Here is a 20,224-nt window from a genome sequence, read left to right on the forward strand (position 1 = left end):
TCAGTAAGCTGCTGCACCTTCCCTATCCAATCAGTGTTGACCACATGGTATTGCTTGACTATAGCAGAATAAAATTAAAGGTATATGTACACCCAAAACTTTTTCTTTTGGATAAAGTAGGGAAGGGTAAGCACTCTAGGTATAGCTCCTAGTGTATTTGTAATTATCACCCCTTTTTTCTGGTTATACCTTACTATCTTATTGCACTGAGATAATAATAGTCTTGTAGCATTGACTCTTACTCATTAGTTTCTAATGCTTGACAAGATAGTGGATGTTCTGTTAGGAGACGAGTCGGGTGATATACCTTTTGTTGGCTGCTCAGACAATATAATGGTGACATCAGATATTAAATATGTATCTCACCTTTATTATTGTGGTAATTGTTCCTTCATTATGAAATGATTAAAATAAATGATTATCTATGCCATACAATTAGTTATTTCAAATTGTACCTGAACTTGTTTGTAAATGTAATTGTTTTTTTCTATGTATAAGCCTGCTGTTGGGAGATTCTTAGGAGGGTGAGGGGCTCTTTTTGGAGATAAAAATGTTGGATCCTATTTTGGAAACAAAGTCAAAATTTCAATAAAAAGTATTTGATTAAAAAAAAAGGAAAGTAGGAAAGGCTTCAAATCCCAGCAAGGTTATTTATTTTACAGTCTGTGTATCATTGAGGAGTTTTCTCTTCACTCCCTGTCACAGAGATGCAGCAGAAAATTGGAGAAAATTTCCCAAAATGAAGGGAATTTCCCTCTAAGCCCTTGTACACCAGGTCGGACATTCCGATGGACAGTGTCCGATAGGACCGTGTTGTCGGATAATCCGACAGTGTGTGGGCTCCATCGGACTGTTTTTCCGTCGGAATATCCAACGGACCAAGTTTGAGAGCTTGGCTATAAAATTTTCCGACAACGTGATCCGATCATGTCAGTTCCGATCGTGTGTAGCCTAGTCCGACGGACAAGGTGCCACGCGCGCTCACAATAAAATTCTGAGATGGAAGCGCTCGGTCAGGTAAAACTACCACTCGTAATCGATATAGCACACATTCCTCACGCTGCAATGTTAAAAAATCTTTCATGCAGCGCATTCTCATTTTCTTTACAATGCTACAAGAATGAAGTTGTTTTGCTGCTCATATTCACACACACTTCTCCCAAACTTATTTCTTTATTCATTTTACTAATTTCATCAATACAATATTTTAATTCGTCACATCTCCATTATCTTTTTATTTTATTGTTTTCTTTTTTAATCTAGAGGAGGTTGTTTGGTGTTGGTGCCCCTTGTTATTCATTTGACTTTGTATTTTTGAAATGTACCTGCCTACTCACAAATAAACCTCCTTTTTGAAGTAAAACACATAGGCAAGTATTTCTTCAACCAAAAAAAAACTTTATTTAGGTGTCAGTAACAAATAAAGAGGGAGGCAGCGCTGGAGAAACTGATGAGATTAGCAAAGCCTTTGGCCCCCAGGGCACACATCAACTATTTAAACACAAAAATTGGTGGCCTGAGGAGAACATATTTGAGGGAGAGCAGTCTGGTCCTGAAGTCCAAGAAACCCGGAACAGCAGCAGATGACATCTATGTTCCCAGGTTGTGGTCCTACAAGAGGCTGTATCTTCTGTCAGACCAGACTGAACCCAGGTTATCACACTCTGGTCTTCCTTCCACGCTTCCTTCCAGGCTGTGGCTGTGGTGCTTCAGGTGTGGCAGAAGGAGGAGGAGGGGCATGAGCCAAATCACACAAGTGTGTTGCTTGTGTGATTTGGCCCAACAGCCCCTTGTTGAGGGTGTGGATAATTAGCTCCTCACACAAGATCTGTTGCCCTCCATTTGCTGGACTTTGCAGGCAGCCAAGGTGGCAAAGGCCTCTTGATATGTGGGGGGGGCTTTGAGGGTCGCTGAAGCCTCCCCGATAAGCTTCAGAGCCGACTCCTCCACATTCCTCCCCTTTCTGGCCCTTTTGTGTGGAAGGTGGAGGGGAGGGACCTGTGATTCAGTCAGGCTCCTCCGCCCGCCCACCGCTTGGCTGCCGCTTACCCCTGCCTCCTCCTGGCTGCCACTTTCCACAGCCACCTTCTGGCTGCTGCATTACACACCCTCCGCTTCCTGGCTGAGGTCTTCCGGTGTATGAAAAAGGGACATAGTTTTAGTTTTTGGTTCATCAAACACGCACACAATTTTCAGCTCAAGACTGTTGCAAATTGTTAACAAATAGAAAAGACTATCATTCTGAGCCCAGCATTTTTCATTCTTGGCCCAAAGGTTTTGGCCACTACTGTCTATTGATATGTGAAACACTTTCTAAAATCAGCAATTAGTGAGCAAAAATCAAGTTAACATCATTCATTTTTACTCCCAAAATATGTAAAACAATACTATACATGGCTCAAGCTGGGCTCCTCCAGTTCTTCCCGAGTGGAAGGCCCAGGTTGGGCGTCTGAAGACTCAGCAGGGGTGGAATGTAGCATAGAAGGATGCGTGGAAGGAAGGGTAGAGAGGGATTCCCTGACATCAGCCTGGTCTGACAGAAAATGCATCCTGTCATAATACCACAGCTTGGGGACATAAACGTCATCTGCTGCAGGTCCAGTTTGCATGGACTTCAGCACCTTCTTTCGCTCCCTCAGATATATACTCCTGAGGCCACCAATTTTCATTTTTAAATAGTTGATGTCTGCCCTGGAGACCACCGGCTTCACAAATTCAACTAATTTCTCCATCGCTGCCTGCCTCTTTAATTTGTTACTGTAGTGTGGATGCGTAGCTTGCCACAGACAGGGCAGCTCCCTGTACTTATCGATGAACAGAGAGAGGAAACTGTGGTTATTAAACCCATCCATATTCTCTGCAAGACACAACACAAGACAAACCCTAATGTCAGGCTAAACTTGACTAAATCTTGTCCCAATGCAGGCCTCAATCTAGAAGCAGTATAGGCTAGTGATGTACAAAAGTTAAAAATTGTACCTTTGTTTGCACAGATCGTACGTACAGATTGTACGTACAACACACGCGCGTGGCGTTTTATATACAGTGCGCATGCGTGAAACTCGGCCCGCCCCTGACATTCTTTCTAGACTATTCCCCGGCCCTTCTCTTTTGGCGCAGTGGGGAGAGCACATGGCGGAGACACAGCAGGTGTGCACTAATAGTTCCACTAACGAGGAGGAGGGCGAGGAAAGCCCGGAGCCTGAAACGTCCCGATCCTGGAGAAGAAGATTTAAGGCCTCAATTATGTCTTTTGGAGAGATGTTGGAGATGGACATATTGAAGAGGAATGACTATAATGGGAAGTATGGACCGTACCCAAACCCAAATATCAGAAAGGCCAAGATCATGACTAAAGTTGTGAAGAGTCTTCAGAAGAATTTTGGGGTAAGACGATCCAGGGATCAACTGAGAAAATGCTGGTCAGACCTGAAACTGAGGGAGTACGATCAGTACAGAAGGATCAAGCGAGTTCTTCAAAAAAGTAAGTAGTTGTCGTGTGTATATATTATTCTTCGAAAGTGTCAAAAATTATGTTTTCACCTTTGAACTCTGCCAAAAACACAATTGTACGACACTTCCAAGCAATTTTTCATATTCCTATTTCTGCCCTCTGTATGCTAAGTATTCCTTTTTTACATTCTCATAGGGGAGAAAAGACTCGGGACGTCTGAGGACACCAGGGACCCCACACCTCCTAAAGAAAGGGAAATACCAACACCAGAAGCAGAGGAGGAAGGAGAGATTGTTGAAGTTGGCCAAATTGTCACCACAGCAGGTGAGTGTCGGAGACCACAGCTTCTGGTAAGCTAATCAATGTATGTCGCCATATTTATAATACATGGTGTTTTTTATTTTAGGTGATGTGGAAGAAGAATCACATTTTACCAGTGAAAGTGCCCAGATCCTCATTGGGGAGATAATGGGGTGCAATGGCGATTTAGAGAATATACAGAAAAACATCAATGATGTTCAACAAAAAATGAAGAACATCATTGATGTTTTGGGGAGAGTCTGAAACATCCCAAACTAGCTAGCATAGTTTTTAAATTTAAAAACACTTTATATAAAAAAAAAAAAAACTATCTCTCATCATGGGGGATCAATGTACGTGTTTTGTGGGTGCAACCCCTTCCTTGCTACTAAAGTGGCTGAGATGAAGGGGTTGCACCCCCAAAACATGTACATTGATACCCCATCATGGGAGATAGCAGATGTTGACATTAGGCATGGGATCAGGAGGAAACTGGATACTTTTTGATTCTCAATTTGTGTGCATCTTCCAAATTTGGCTTTTCCAGGGGTGACAGCCCATCTGATGAAGGCAATATCAGCACAGTTTGTACATACTCATGTCTGATATTGTCTTCACTTTTCAAAGTCGAATTTTGTAAGTTGCTGTGTTCTGTATGTTATGCTTTGATAAATGCATGTTTACACAAAAACGCCAAGTTATAAAAATGTTACCCAAAATAATGTTTTCTATACACCAAATATGTTGGTTTGTTGTAAAACCCTTTTATAAACGCACATGTGAATGTGCTTGGAGTAAAAAGTGAAATTGTCAACAATGTGTGGCTTCCTTTTTCAATGCGCAAAAGCAGTATTTGTAGTAAAGCTGTTGTTTTCTGTGGCAATGGGTGTTATTTACTAAAGGCAAATCCATTTTGCACTCTAAGTGCAGTTTCAGGTGCACTTTTGCAGTGCACTTGTAGTGCATAGTGGATGTGCCTTTAGTAAATAACACCCACAGTAATGTTTAAATTTCCCCAATCACGCCATTTTCATGACCCCACATATTTCTGCCATGGTGCTGAAAATTAGCAATATTTTTGTCAGTAATGCACTACATACATTATCAACAAAAACAAGATGTGTGTGTAGCAGACCCACAACATAATAAGATTATCTGAAGAAGAGACTGTCATCTCATCTTGCTCAGAACTTGGGTTTGCACTGTTGTTAAAAAAAGGCCCCAAAAAAACCATCAAAAATACCTATGAGACACCTAAAACAAAGCCAAGCAGTAAATGAAAGCAAAGATTTTTGGAGTTTCAAAGAAAAATGTATTAAAATAATGCCTCTCAGACATTGTCTGGCATATCAATGGCCCCCCTACCCACAAAGTACTCCATGTAGTGGTTTCTGACCTCGCGGGAGCTTTCGGGGGGCAAGCCAGGACGAGCAGCTTCAAGGGCCATGAGGTTCACATTTTCCAGCAAGTCTGCCTCAGAGCCAACTGAGGCCACATAGTTTGAATGTTTTTTTCAAAAAATTGTGCAGAACACAGCAGGCAAGCACAATGTGATTTAGTTTATATTCCGCCATGTGGATTGGCATCAAAAATAGGTGGAACTGGCTGGCCATTACCCCAAAAGTGTTCTCCACGACTCTTCTGGCTCTGGCCAGCTGGAAATTAAAGATCCTCTGATCCGGGGTGAGGGTCCTCATCAGGAAAGGCCGCATCAAATGGTTTGCCAGAGCAAACGCCTCATCAGTGACGAAAATGAACGGGAGTCCTTCGAGATTCTCCTCTGGAGGTGGCAAGCCCAGACTGCCACTCTGGAGACGCCAGTAGAATTCCGTCCATGCGAACACTCCACCATCCGACATCCGGCTATTTTGCCCCATGTCCACATACAGGAAGTCATAGGTTGCTGACACCACCGCCAACATCATGATACTATTAAACCCCTTGTAATTATAATAGTACGACCCCGAGTTGGGGGGTGGGAAGATGCAGATGTGTTTCCCATCAATTGCACCTCCACAATTGGGAAAATCCCAACGGCTGGCAAAGTGGGAGGCCACAGTCTGCCATTCCTGTGGCGTTGAAGGAAACTGGAGTCAAAAATTTTTTTTTGTAATATTGCACATCAACATTGCAAGCAGATTAGACACAAACATTTTTGGACAATATCAGTATAACATTTTTGGAAATGAGTATTAAAAGCCTAAAGTATAAGGTCCCCTTATCAGATTCATCCCCCCCCCCCCCCATCTGATGGGCCATTGCAAAAAATGAGGGGGGGATGTTTTGGACAGGTAACCCTCTCTACTTCATTGAGAGCTGAATGCATAAATAATGTGTGATACTTTGGCCAGCCCCTCCTTACTTACACTATTGGTAGCCCACCGGTAAAAAGGTGTCATAATACAAAAAAAAGGAACAAATGGAAGCACATTTTGACATTCTGCTATTACCTATCAAGATAATAATAGGAGAAAAACAACTTAAAACTGTAGCATTTGAAAGTATTGAGGCAGGCCCTTGCACTACATGCTTTGGTGAATTCATCCATAAATCTGACCAGAAAAAAGGTAGGTATAGTGTGTATTGGCTTTGGCAAAGTCAGCAGATAGAGGATTGCTATCAGCTGACCTAGCAGTTTGGGGGAGGGGGATTCCTAATGAGTTTAGCCCAAGCAAAAAAAAATTCTGCCACTCTGCATGAATTTAAGCACACACATAACATTTGTACACATTTTAGGGAGTGTTTAGGGGAAAGCAATACTATGGAGCTCACAAAATACATTGCTAAGTGACTAGACTATAAGTTTATGGCCCCAGAAGAGCATGCTGGGGAAGTTAGTGAAGGCAAATATGCATGAAGGACAAAAAAGGAACTTGAAAAGCTTCCAGCATGCATGAGGACAAAGGGGCACAGCATATCAATTAGAGTATATTCCAATCATGGTAATTAGGGAAGGAGGAAATAAATCCAATACATTAGCAATCATTAAATACATAGAATGTGATGTTAAAGGAGAAAACTTGCCTTCATATAGTCCTTCTGCAGGACCTGAATGGTGGCAGAACAGGTCTCTGGAATAATGATTCCCAGAGCCTGGGGGGAGACGCCTGTCGAGAACTTGAGGTCCTGAAGACTTCTCCCTTTCGCCAAGTAGCGCAACATGGCGATGAGCCTCTGCTTCGGAGTGATGGCTTGCCGCATGCAGGTATCCTGCCTGCTGATATAAGGGGACAGCAAAGCCAGCAGACAGTGAAAAACGGGGTCCGTCATCCAGAGATAATTCCTGAAATCATCAGGATTATTCTCACGGAGCAAAGGCATGTGCGAGAACTGGTCACTCGGGCGCAACCAATTCTTGGTCCACAAACTCCTCCTCGCCCTGTTCATGGACCGGGTTTATGTCAAAGCTAAAAGCCCAACACCAAGCCCCTGCACAGCACAAACTCTACGACGAGTACGTACACGAAACATGGCTTGAAAACGGTCAGCTGGTCAGAACGGACAACAGAAAGCACCGATAAACAGCAATGCCTGAAAGAACGACCTGAAAACCAGAAACGAGCAGACAATAAACAATGAAAATCAAAGTGTACTATACCAAGTTAATAGTCCACAATGAGCAACAAATGCTAACTGACTACATGCACTAATAAGCAGAAAAACACGACAAGCACAAACTGAAGATCAGTAACGAAATGAAGCACAAATCTGAAAAGCGCGAATTGTCTCTAACCAAACTTCTACTAGCACGCGATAAACACCAGATCAGCATAAGGAGCCCAAAGGGTGCCGGACGTGGTGCTGAACTTCCCTTTTCTTTTGCCGTTCTTGGCAACCGGAAATTCCGACAACTTAGTCCGACCGTGTGTATGCAACACCACTTCCGGACCAGTTCCGGACTAAATCCATCAGAATTTATCTGACAGATTTAGTTGTCAGAATTTCCTACCGTGTGTACAAGGGCTAAGACATTTGTCTCCAAAACAGATGTCCCCATTGGAAGGTTTTCCTTTACCTTTTGTTCTTGGAGGAATGCCAATTCTTGGATTTTCCCTCACTGGTCTCCAGTACAAATCCATGTTAATTACGTCAACAAAAATATTTTCGTCAGCTTCATGTTTTCAGTGACGAAATCTAAATTAAAAATAAAATTAGAATTAAATCAATTGACAAAAACTATGACGAAAATCAATTACAATTTTTGAATGAATGAAAATGTGAGGGAGGGACGTTTACCCATCTGAACTTATTCTTTCCTCAGAGCTCTACCTGTCTGTTAAAGACCCAGCCCCCTGACTCTATTGACAAGCTGTATTGGCTGAGAGACACAGGCTTCCATCAAACCTTTCCCTTTCCTATGCAGTTCCACACATTACACTCATTCACACTATCACTCTTTGGCGCCCTCTGCTGCCCTTTTCTAAATCAGCAACTTTAATTCCATCCCCAGCCTATAATAATAGCACATTAGAGTTTAACCGCTTCAGCTCTGGAAGATTTATCCCCCTTCGTGACCAATAAAATTGATGTACTTTTTTCCCACAAATAGAGCTTTCTTTTGGTGGTATTTGATTACCTGTGCAGTTTTTTATTTTTTGCGCTATAAACAAAAAAAGACCGTAAATTTTGAAAAAAATATCAATATTTTGTACTTTCTGCTATAAAACATATCCAATACAAAAATTTAATTTCTTCATGAATTTAGGCCAGCATGTATTCTGCTACATATTTTAATAAATATTGATCTCGGTTTGTGCAAAAGTTATAGCGTCTACAAACTATGGGATTTTCCTTTTTTTTTTCTAGTAATGGTGGCAATCAGCGACTTAAAGCAGGACTGCAATATTGCGCAAGCAATCATACACCTGACACTTTTTGGGGACCAGTGACACTAATGTGTTAAAAAAATGCACTGTCACTGTACTAATGACAGTGGCAGGGAAGGGGTTAACAGCAGGGGCAATCAAAGGGTTAAATGTGTTCCCAGCAAGTGCCTAGTCGCTGTGTGGAAGGTGTTTCTACTAAGGGAAGGCAAAGATCCATGTTCCTGCTTAGCAGAAACACATGATTAATGTCTTCCCTACTGACAGAATGGTGGTCTGCCTTGTTTACATACAGTTTGATTCATATATATTTGGACACAGGCACATTTTTCGTTTTTTTTTTTTTTCTTGTACTTACCAAAACATATTTAAGCTATAGTTATATAATGGCTATGGCCTGAAAGTTCACATTTTCGGGTTTAATATGAGGGTGTGTACATCCAAATCGGAGGAAGGGTTTAGAAATTACAGCTCCTAAAATTAGCCCCCCTTTTTTCAAGGGACGAAAAGTAATTGGACAATTGAATCCAAAGCTGTTTCTGTAATTCCTTCATTATTTCTTCATAAATTAAGCATATAAAAGGTCTGGTGTTGATTCTAAGTGTGGTATTTGCATTTGGAATCTATTGCTGTGAGCCTACCTCATGCATTCAAAGGAGCGGTCCATGCAAGTGAAACAGGCCATTGTAAGGCTTTAAAAAAGTAAACAAATCCATCAGCAAGATAGCAACAACATTAAAAGTGGCCAAATCAACAGTTTGGTGCATTCTGAGGAAAGAATAATGCACTGGTGAGCTCAGCTACATAAAAAGGCCTAGACGTCCATGGAAGATAACAGTGGTGGATAATTGCAGGATCCTCTCTATGCTAAAGAAAAACCCATTCACAACATCCGGACAAGTGAATGACACTCTCCAGGAGATGGGCGTATCATTGTCAAAGTCTACAATCATGAGAAGACTTCACAAGAACAAATACAGAGGGATCACCACAAGGTGCAAATCATTCATAAGCCTGAAGAATAGAAAAGCCAGATTAGACTTTGCCAAAAAAAAATCTAAAAAAGCCAGACTCAGTTCTGGAAAACCATGCTTTGGACAGATGAAACTAAGATTAATCTGTACCAGAATCACAGGAAGAAAAAAGTGTGGAGAAGGCTTGGAACCGCTCATGATCCAAAGCATACAACGTCAACTGTAAAACATGGTGGAGGCAGTGTGATGTCATGGGCATGCATGGGTTCCAGGGACACTGGGTCATTGGTGTGTATTGATGATGTGACAAAAGACAGATCAGCTTCTGCAGTGTTTAGAGATATACTGTTAGCCAAATGCAGCAAAGTTGATTGGACAGCGCTTCACACTACAAATGGACAATGATCCAAAACATACTGCAAAACCAACCCAGGAGCTTCTGAAGGAAAAGAAATGGAATATTCTGCAATGGCCAAGTCAATCACCTGATCTCAACCCAACTGAGCATGCATTTCACTTGCGCAAGGCAAAACTAAAGGCAGAAAGACCCACAAACAAAGAACAACTGAAGACAACAGCAGTTCGAGCCTGGAAAAGCATCAGAAAGGAGGGGAACCCAGTCTTGTCTAATGTCCAAGGATTCTCTACAAAATATTAAAAGTGAACATTTTATTTATGATTATATTCATTTGTCCAATTACATTTGAGCCCCTGAAAATGGACTGTGTATAAAAATGTTTGCAGTTCCTAAAATTTGTACTTGATATTTATGCTGAACCCCTTGAATTAAAGCTGAAAGTCTGTACTTCAAATTAATTTGGATTGTTTTGTTTTAATTTTATTCTGGTAGCATACAGAGCCAAAAGCATGAAAATTGTGCCTGTGTCAAAATATATATATATATATATAGCCGTTCTCCCTCTGTACTAAACAATTAGCAGTTGCCGGTGAACGTAGAGTCCGTGGTACCCGCCGCTGGGCTTCTGCTGTGTGTGATCAGAGTGGGTCTCCAGCAGCGTACGCCCCCAGATCCAGAAGTGTCAGGTCACGTACAAGGTACGTGATCTGGCGCAGAACGGCCACCCTGCCGCAGTAAATGTGTGGTGGGCAGTTGGGACGTTTTATCAAACATGTATTGCATAAGAATAAGTACGGGCCATCTACTAAGCTGCTGAAAGGAAAAAGAAAAAGAAAAACGGCTTTCCTGATAATTTTTTTTAATAGTTATTGTTTGTAAAGGTAATATGTGCAATGAAATTGCAGCCAATAGAGTTTACGTTTTTTTTTTTTCATATATATATATATATATATATATATATATATATATATATATATATATATATATATATATATATATATATATATATATTTTTTTTTTTTTTTTTACGTTTCACTTCTTTTTGTCAAAAAGCAATATTTTTGTTTGTTTATGAAATTTGGTTTCATTTATACGGCTAAATCTATGTCTGTAGTGCATGTTCAAACCTTAAAGTGGAGTTCCCCCCAAAAGTGGAACTTCCGCTTTAAGCACTCCTCACCCCCTTACATGCCACATTTGGCATGTCATTTTATTGGGGAGGGAGTGGGTACCTGATTTTGACAGGTACTTGCTGTCCTACTTCCCTCCTCCGCTGTCTCGCCACCTATGCGACTCTTCCTCCCCCTCTAGGTGGCTCCTCCCTCTCTGCAATCTTCTTGGACACGTCACAGGTCCCAGAAGATTGCCTGGCCACTAGGAGAGCTAAGTGCAACTTGTACATGCACAGTACGCACCTGTCTGTGGAACCACAGTAGTAATGACAGCGCCATGCAGAGGAGGGGGAGAGGAGCGAGGCTTCGGGCAGCCGGACGGTGGGACAGGTGAGTGTCTGTTTATTAAACCACTTAAGGACCCAGCCTCTTTCTGAAAGTTGGTGTTTACAAGTTAAAAACTTTTTTTTTTTGGCTAGAAAATTACTTAGAATCTCCAAACATTATACATTTTTTTTCTAACACCATAGAGAATAAAATGGAGGTTGTTGCAATGCTTTCTTTAGAAAAAATTAATTTTTTGAATTAAAAAATAAGGCAACAGTAAAATTAGCCCAATTATTTTTAGATTGTGAAAGATAATGTTATGCCGAGTAAATTGATACCCAACATGTCACGCTTCAAATTTGCACTCGCTCGTGGAATGGTGACAAACTTTTACCCTTACAAATCTCCATAGGCGTAGTTTAATTTTTTTTATAGGTTGCATTTTTTGAGTTACAGAGGAGGTCTTGGGCTAGAATTATTGCTCTCGCTCTACTGATCGTGGCAATACCTCACGTGTGGTTTGAACACCGTTTTCATATGTGGCCACTACTCACGTATGTGTTCGCTTCTGCGCATGAGCTCGGCGGGACGGAGCGCGTTTACATTTTTTTTTTCTTATTTTACCTTTTATTTTTTATTTTTACACTGTTCTTTTTACAAAAAAAATTGTGCCACTTTTATTTCTATTACAAGGAATGTGAACATCCCTTGAATTAGAAAAAAAAGCATGACAGGACCTCTTAAATATGAGATCTGGGGTCAAAAAGACCTCAGATCTCATATTTACAATAAATGCAAAAAAAAGTCCCTTTTAAGAGCTTTAGGCAGAAATTACGTTTCAATGTAGTTTCCGCCCTGAAATGATATGGAGATGGGTGGGGGCCATCTTCCCCTCACTCATCTCCATACCAAGCCAGCAAGAGGACATGATTGCCTCTGCTGCTACCGACTGTTACAGTAAGTGGCGGAGGGCATCAGAGCGTGGTGGGAGAGGGGGGTCCCTCCGCCGATAAAAGGGATCTCGAGGCTAATCTGCTGCAGAGACCACTTTTATCTGAAAGCGGACTGCCCGCTAAAGAAGAGGATACTGGAGATATAGCAGCTAGTTGCTGCTATACCAACAATATTCCTCTTCAAAGTAGCGACGTAAAACGACGGTGGGCGGTCTATAAGTGGTTAATAAACGTACACAACAGTGGAACTCAGCTTTAAAAGCATAAATAATACCATGTTAGATTTTTACTCCAGGAGTAAATGATGAGCTTGGAAATTCTAGAGAAATGCTTAAATAGCGCATTACAATTTAACAAAAACCCATTAGATTAGTCAACTAAAATACAACCAAACTCAAACAATTCAGATGACTAAAATATGACTAAAAATAAAATGGCATTTTAGTCAAAAGACTGACTAAAACTAAATCAAAATTTGATGTCAAAATGAACACTGGTACAAATACAGATGGTAAATGTTGCCAATAAAAACAGACACAGAAATAAAATCTTGACAGAGGGTCTAACCCTTCCCCACTCTACCAAAAATAAAATAAAAAAGGTTTACCTAGAGATATACTTAAGTCGGCACCTGCCAAGCAGCGGTGTCTAGATTGGAAAAATTGCTGAACAGAATTGCTTATTATTTAGTGGGTAAGACACAAAAATGTAACTACAGTGGAAGCTTGGTTTACAAGTAACGCTGATAACAAGCGTTTTGAAAGATGAGCAACATTTTTTTTTTTTTTAATTCTGACTCAGTTTGTGAGTGTTGTCTTGTAAATGAGCAGAATTCAAGCTAATAAGAGGTGCGGGGGCGCTGGGGACACTTAGAATGCTTCGTAACCATTTGGAAATACTCCGTTCCCGAGTGTTTCCGAGTTCAGCCGAGCTGTCCCCGAGTATTTCCGTGGCTCTCCGGCACCCCCTTCCTCTGGCCACATGCGGTATTGCATGTAATAGAAGTCAATGTGGAACAAATTATCTTTGTTTCCATTGACTTTTATGGGGAAACTCGCTTTGATATGCGAGTGCTTTGGATTACAAGCATTCTCCTGGAACAGATTATCCACTTGCTGAATGCCTCACGCCCATATACATTGGCAGAAGGGCTCGTACAGGCAAACAAATGTACCTGTACGTGGCCCTTTAAGAGGCAGCCAGCGGGCACGCACCCGTGGCAAGCTCCGTGAGCCGGGTCACGGGTCCCGCTTACTAGATCGCCGCGGGGATACCTGCGATCGCTTCACGGGGAGGAAGAACGGGGAGATGCTAATGTAAACAAGCATCTCCCCATTCTGCCTAATGACAGTTTCACTGATCTCTGCTCCCTGTGATCGGGAGCAGAGATAAGTGACGTGTCACACGTAGCCACACCCCCTACAGTTAGAATTACTCCCCAGGGCACACCTAACCCATACACTGCCTCCTAGTGGTTAACCCCTTCATTGCCAGTGTCATTTATACAGGAATCGGTGCATTTGTATAGCACTGATTGCTGTATAAATGACAATGGTCCCAAAAATGTCTGATGTGTCCGCTATAACGTCGCAGTCACGATAAAAATCCCTGATCACCGACATTACTAGTAAAAAAAAAAAAAATGAATAAAAATGACATAAAACTATCCCCTATTTTGTAAACGCTACAACTTTTGCGCAAACCAATCAATAAGCGCTTATTGCGATTTTTTTTTTATTTTTTTTTTATTTTATTTTTTTAGCAAAAATATGTAGAAGAATACATATCAGCCTAAACTGAGGAAATTTTTTTTTTTTATATATTTTTAATGGATATTTATTATAGCAAAATGCGTTTTTTTCAAAATTGTCGTCTCTTTTTTTGTTTATAGCGCAAAAAATAAAAACCACAGAGGTTATCAAATACCACTAAAAGAAAGCTCTATTTGTGGGGGAAAAAAAACTTTGTTTGGTTGCAACATCGCATGTCAGTTAAAGTGGTGCAGTGCCGAATCGCAAAAAGTGCTCTGGTCAGGAAGGGGATAAATCCTTCCGGGGCTGAAGTGGTTAAGCTCGTAATCCAAGGTTCCACTGTAAATTCAATTTGTATTCTTCACATACAGTTTAAATATACTAAAAGTCCAAAACTATTTTCAATCCGTGTGAAATATTGTACTGTTTGCAGTATGTATTGCTAGAACAAAGCAAGTTATAAATACAAAACCATGCTTTTTAGCTGTTGCTGCTGCATTATTAAATCATGTATTTGTTCTTACACGTATGGCTGAATTTCAAGGTTTTCCTGTTGCATTCCAGATGGGACATTCACACAGCCTAATGAATCATTCACCTGTCCCTGTGTCCCTTCTGATTGGCTCTGTTTTTTGTCAGTCACCTAAATAACACTTTCCCACAAGTATCGTGGCAGCAGTAGGAAACACCACGTGACCCATGACAAACTTCTCATCCTACAATGCTCTGCCAGAAAGCTATAATAACTGGGAGGTCTTTTAAGCCTGTTTAGCCTACTAGTGAATGACTGGAAAGACAGGTATAGAGCGTACACCAGTGCTGCTACTCAGGTAAGCTTATTGTCCTTTGTACCTGTCTGTGGGATAGAATCTGTGTGAATCGTAGTACAAGTCATGTTTTAAGCTGCTTTTTGATACTTGCTTAGCTGCAAACTATCACTGAGCTGGCTTTATTAAGTATTAAAATGCTATTAACATTATCAACAGTATTTCCTATTTTACTGCATTTTAAGTGCACTTCACAAACCAATGCTTCATATTTTTTCTTCTTTTTTTTTTCAGCCGCTAGCAGGGCGCTTTTAACCCCAAAGAAGGGGTTAAAAACACCCGTGTTGTGGCGCTTCCAAATAATTAATTTCAACAGCAGGGCACCTCAAGGATGCTGCTTGCAGGACTTTTCCTAACTTTTCCCAGTGTGAAAAGTTAAAAGTCACACTGAAATGAATGGGAGGCAGTTTTCTGGTGCTTTACAGGCACTATTTCTAGTGCTAAAACACCTGAAAGCCTCAGTGTAAAAGGGGTGTAAATGTAGAAATGAAAAATATATAGACACTTGTTGATAAAAAGCTCTATAAGGGCTCATTTACATTTGCTACGGCTTCAACGCACTTTAACTGTTAGTTTACACTTGCTTCAAAACATGGCTTCGGACAGGCTTTGTTAAAGCTTCCTGAACGCCAGTCAAAGTTTCTGTCACTAAATAAAATGGTTAGCTTACAGTCCTGTTTACACCTTGCTTTTGCTTTGTGCATCAATGAGGCTTCGAGGGGGCTTCAATGAACCTTTGGTAGGGCTTCGATGCGAGAAATGTCACCAGCACACAATGGATCTCCACAATGGATCTCCAGAATGGGTCCAAAGCTATATTCAGCATTCAATCACATTGTTACCACAAAAAGTAAAACAGTTCCCAGCCTCGCAGGACCTCTTCATCAGGCATGTGGTGGCATAAGGCCTGATTCACATCTATGCAGGTTGCATATTGCAGGTGCATTTTGCGTTTTTCAACACACGTTTTTGATTCATTGAAGTCTATGGAACCAAAAACCAGAAAAAAATCTCTGGCAATTTCCTAAAAAAGGCACAGATGTGAACTACATCCATAGGAAACCATGTTAAATGGACTGTAGTGTGTTTCTGCAAAATTGAAAACGCACAAAAAAATGCATAGATGTTAACCAAGCCTTAAGCTTAGGACCCATTCTGGAGATTCATGGTGTGCTGGTGACATTTCTCATTATTACTATTTATGGTTCCAGCCAGTGGTCACTTCAGCATCCACTTATACACAGCCATTTCTACAAGAACATATGCTTTGGGAATAGTGAATTCCAATATGCAAAGTTGCATTACATAATCGCACTGAAAATCATGTCAATTACACAGTAGTGGCCCGTGCATTGTGGGTGCATGGGCGATGCACCCCTTGACACGTCCCTATTCATGTGCCTGGCCCCTTTCAGGATGCCGGACACATGAAACACTATGGCAGGGATAGGAGGGGTTATTTTGAAGCATGTGATTAGAGCCAGAGGCTCTAAAAGGCTTTAAAATAGGGTGCACTGCATCTCGATCCCACCCTGTTGTGTGGCATACCGAATGAATTTTCGCTATTTTCACACTAACATCCCTCCTTGCCAATCAGCAGGCAGGTTAGTGAGACCTGTCTCCCGATTGGCCAAGTAGGGTTAGCGAAGTGACAGCCGAGCCTGGCTGCATTTGACGGGCACAAGTGGCTGCATTTGATTGCCACAAGTGGCTGCATATACTGGGCACAAGTGGCTTAATTTGATTGACACAAGTGGCTTAATTTGATTGACACAAGTGGCTGTATATACTGGGTACAAGTGGCTGCATTTGGATGGCACAAGTGGCTGCATTTGATGGGCACAAGTGGCTGCATTTGATTTTTCACAAGTGGCTGCATATGGTGGGCTGAAATGGCTGCATATGGTGGGCACAAGTGGCTGCATTTGATTGGCACAAGTGGCTGCATTTGATTGGCACAAGTGGCTGCATATGATGGGCACAGTGAGCCTGCAATTGATGGGGGGGTGGTTCAGTATTTTTCAGTTTGTTTGCCCCCCGCACCCCAACCCCCCCCCCCCCCAAAAAAAAAAATTTGAGCACCAGCCGCCACAGGGCGAACTGAGCCCAATGCATTTACTTTTCATATGCACATTTTAAAGTATGCATGTCAGAATAAAATATGGAAAATGCCATTATTCACCTCCCTCTTAAAATGTAATTTATCTGGCTGTGTTTGGCTTCTATATTTCTGAAATGCACCAACAAAACAAGTATGCAGATAATAACACTCAGGGCCCAGTCACACATTTTTACCATGTGTTAACATATTGTTTTTGGTCTCGAAATGGTTTGAGACCATCACAAATCTTTTGGTCCACAAATATTTTCAGAACGTTCTTGAGATGATAAAGGATTGCTGTAAAAAAAAATTGTAAAAGAAAAAGCTTTGAGAAAAAGTCGTCTTTTCAGGAATCCTTTTCTTTATGTGCAGGATTAATAGAGGAAGGTTGACAGAGAAGGAAAGATAAGTGTTGGGTGGAGGGGTGTTTTTAAGCCTACGTTTGGAGATTAGTTGGCATTATATCCAAGAAGGAGATGTGATAAGGGGATCATAACACTTATTGACCTCTTATATTGAGCGAGGTCTAACCTTCTGTTGTGAGTGGCATTCCTATGTGTGGTGGTGGAAGCTAGGCCTCATGCACACTGGGCATTAAAAACGCCACTTTTAGGAGCCTTTTTTCCTGTCTCTAAACATGAGCATAAATATGTTCACAAAAACACAGCTTTAGGCAGGTTTTTGATGCTGCTTTTATTCTGCAAGGAGAAAGGTGTTCAGGAGAGCTGGGCAAATGTCCAGTATGCATGAGGCCTTTAAAGAAAGTAGCCGCGTGATCTGTTCTTTATTATATTTAAAGTGGTTCTAAAGGCAGAATTTTATTTTTATCTTCATGCATTCTATGCATTTGGATAAAAAACCTGTGTGCAGCAGCCCCCAATACTTAGCCCCATCTCGATCCAGGGATTTTGCACGGGAGCCTTGGCTGTCTGGGACTCTGCCTCATTGGCTGAGACAGCGTCCGGTGCCATTGTCTGCTGTCAAAGTCAGTGAGCCAATGGGAAGAGAGAGGGGACGGGGTTGAGCTGCTGCTCCGTGTTTGAATGGACACTCAGAGCAGCGGCTGCTTGCTGTGGGGGCACTTTGCAGGAGAGAGGGGACAAGAACGCCGGCAGGGGTCTTGAGAAGAGGAGAATCGGGGCTGCTTTGTGCAAAACCATTACACAGAGCAGGTAAGTATAACATGCTTGTTATTTTTAAACAAAAAAAAAACTTTAATATCACTTTAAAGCGGACCTTCAGTCATGTTTTCATCTTTCCATCTATTAAATCTTCTGCCCTTGTTTTTTTAACTTTGGATAGTAAAACTTTTTTTTTCCTGCCAGTAAATAGCTTATACAGCCCACTTCCTGTTTCTTGTCTGGTAAAAAGCCTAGGCTTATGACATCATGCACAGCTCTCCCTCTCACTCTTGTGAGAGTTTGACAAGAAGGTAGGAGGAATGAGTCATAAGAGGGCCAATGAGAGCTGCAGAGCTGGAGGTGTGCCTCGGTTTAAATCCAGGAAGTGAACAGGCAGCAGCTTCAGCTACCCACAGTTAAAATGGCTGGAGCCAGATTCCATGGAGGGAAATTTCTGCAGCATATTTGGCAAGTAGAGAATTACAGTATATCTAAAATAATATGCAAAGTGGTTGGAGGGAAGCAAAGATGTTGTTTTCTTTGTGAACTTACAGGTGCTGTTTTCTAATTGTAATGTTTTATCATAATTACATCATTTGTCTTGTGTTTTGTTGTATAAAAGTGGGACACAAATCAGATATTTTATTTTCTGTAGAGAAAATTTATTTCAATAAAAAAAAATAAAAATAGGGTCTACTTTAGCTTTTTGTTACTCCGGATATTTCATAAATCAGCCCCAGAGTCCAGGAAATATTTATGATTAAACAGATTTTAATTTTTGTGCACACCAACTTTAGTAGCTAAATCTTATTTATTTTATTTAACATCTGTTTTTTTATTTTTTATCATGCCCTGACCCTGACATTTTGACAATTTGCCTCTCTGTATTTTGGAACTACTTTGACAATAGTAGATAAAATCATTTATCAGTGTTGGGGGCAAAGTCTTCCAGAGATTTGAGGGATTGGGTACTTTGGAAACATTTGTATTCAGCCAATCACCATGGGTATATATAGTGACACTGATATAGGATTTCCTCTGCATCCATTTTTGCCCAAGCTGATTTTGATTAGGTAGTACAAGTAGCTTCACTCCTAAACATCTACCTCTTAACAATAATCTACATCCATTTCTTTTTTGTAATATGAAGAGTACCTAAAAGCAAACCTGTTGTCCTTTTAAAACAAACCTGTAGCTTGTGCTTCAAGTGGTTGTAAACCCATCCAAAAAAAAACCTGCATGACAAAGGCACAATGAGCTAGTATGCATTGCATACTAGCTCATTATGAAATACTTACCTTAGATCGAAGCTGGTGCAGTGGTCCCCGTACACCGATGTGACCGGCGACATGTCTCCAGAATGTTACTTCTCGGTTTGCGGGCTCCTGCGCTGTGATTGACCAAAGCCACGGTGATGTCACATCACATCGGCTGAAGCAACGGCACGAATGATCCGTTGCTTCAGTGCGCATGTGCCGATGACATGTCCATGCAGGTTTAGGAGATATCCACGGTACCTACATGGTAAGTCTTATTATAGGCTTACCTGTAGTGAAAAGTGGTTTGTAAGGGTTTACAGCCACTTTAAGAGCAGACACAACAAAGCGCTTCCTCTTATCTTTATTATTTGGTAGCATCTAACCTAGTCAAATCTGCCTTGCGTTACCTCCTGACTACCTCCGTCTGCTAGCAGGAAAAGTACTCAAACTTTAAATGTCACTGTCATTAATGAATTACTGGTCAATGAGTGCTCATCAGACCACTGTAAAACATCAGAGGTTTTGCTACTAGGCAGCTGCCTATAGGGCTCATTTACATTTGCTTTAACTTTAACACCCATTAAAGCACCCAATAAAGCATTTACTGCTTCAGCATGCTTTTCTTTATGTGTTTTTGATGCTTCAGTGATGCTTTTTTGAAACTTTGCAAATGCTGTGTGTGTGTTGATTTTCTCTTTGTTTTAAAGGGGCCCAGTAGAACTCCAGTTCATTCGTACCGCCACTCAGCAGATCCCCAGCTCACTGATATCCCTTTTCATCAAGTCCCCAGCTTATTGCTACCTTTGTTCAGCAGATCCCCAGCTTATTAATACCCTTGTTCAGCAGATCCTCTGCCCAGTAGTA

General features: G+C 41.2%; 1 protein-coding gene across 2 annotated transcripts in view; it reads left to right on the top strand.

Annotated features, from left to right (window-relative positions):
- Positions 1–20,224, top strand: part of CNPY1 (canopy FGF signaling regulator 1) — a 217,620-nt gene that overhangs the window by 46,744 nt on the left and 150,652 nt on the right. The window contains exon 1 of one of the 2 annotated variants that reach the window (XM_077491158.1): positions 14,722–14,882. The exons of the other annotated variant lie outside the window; for it this stretch is intronic. The gene's annotated coding sequence lies outside the window, so the exon portion shown is untranslated. Of the gene's footprint in view, positions 1–14,721; positions 14,883–20,224 lie in introns of those variants that run through there. 2 annotated transcript variants of the gene reach the window in all.

This window comes from Lithobates pipiens, unplaced genomic scaffold, assembly GCF_037356315.1.
Source record: "Lithobates pipiens isolate NorthernLeopardFrog02 unplaced genomic scaffold, aLitPip1_a1.2 Scaffold_19, whole genome shotgun sequence".
Taxonomy (NCBI): domain Eukaryota; kingdom Metazoa; phylum Chordata; class Amphibia; order Anura; family Ranidae; genus Lithobates; species Lithobates pipiens.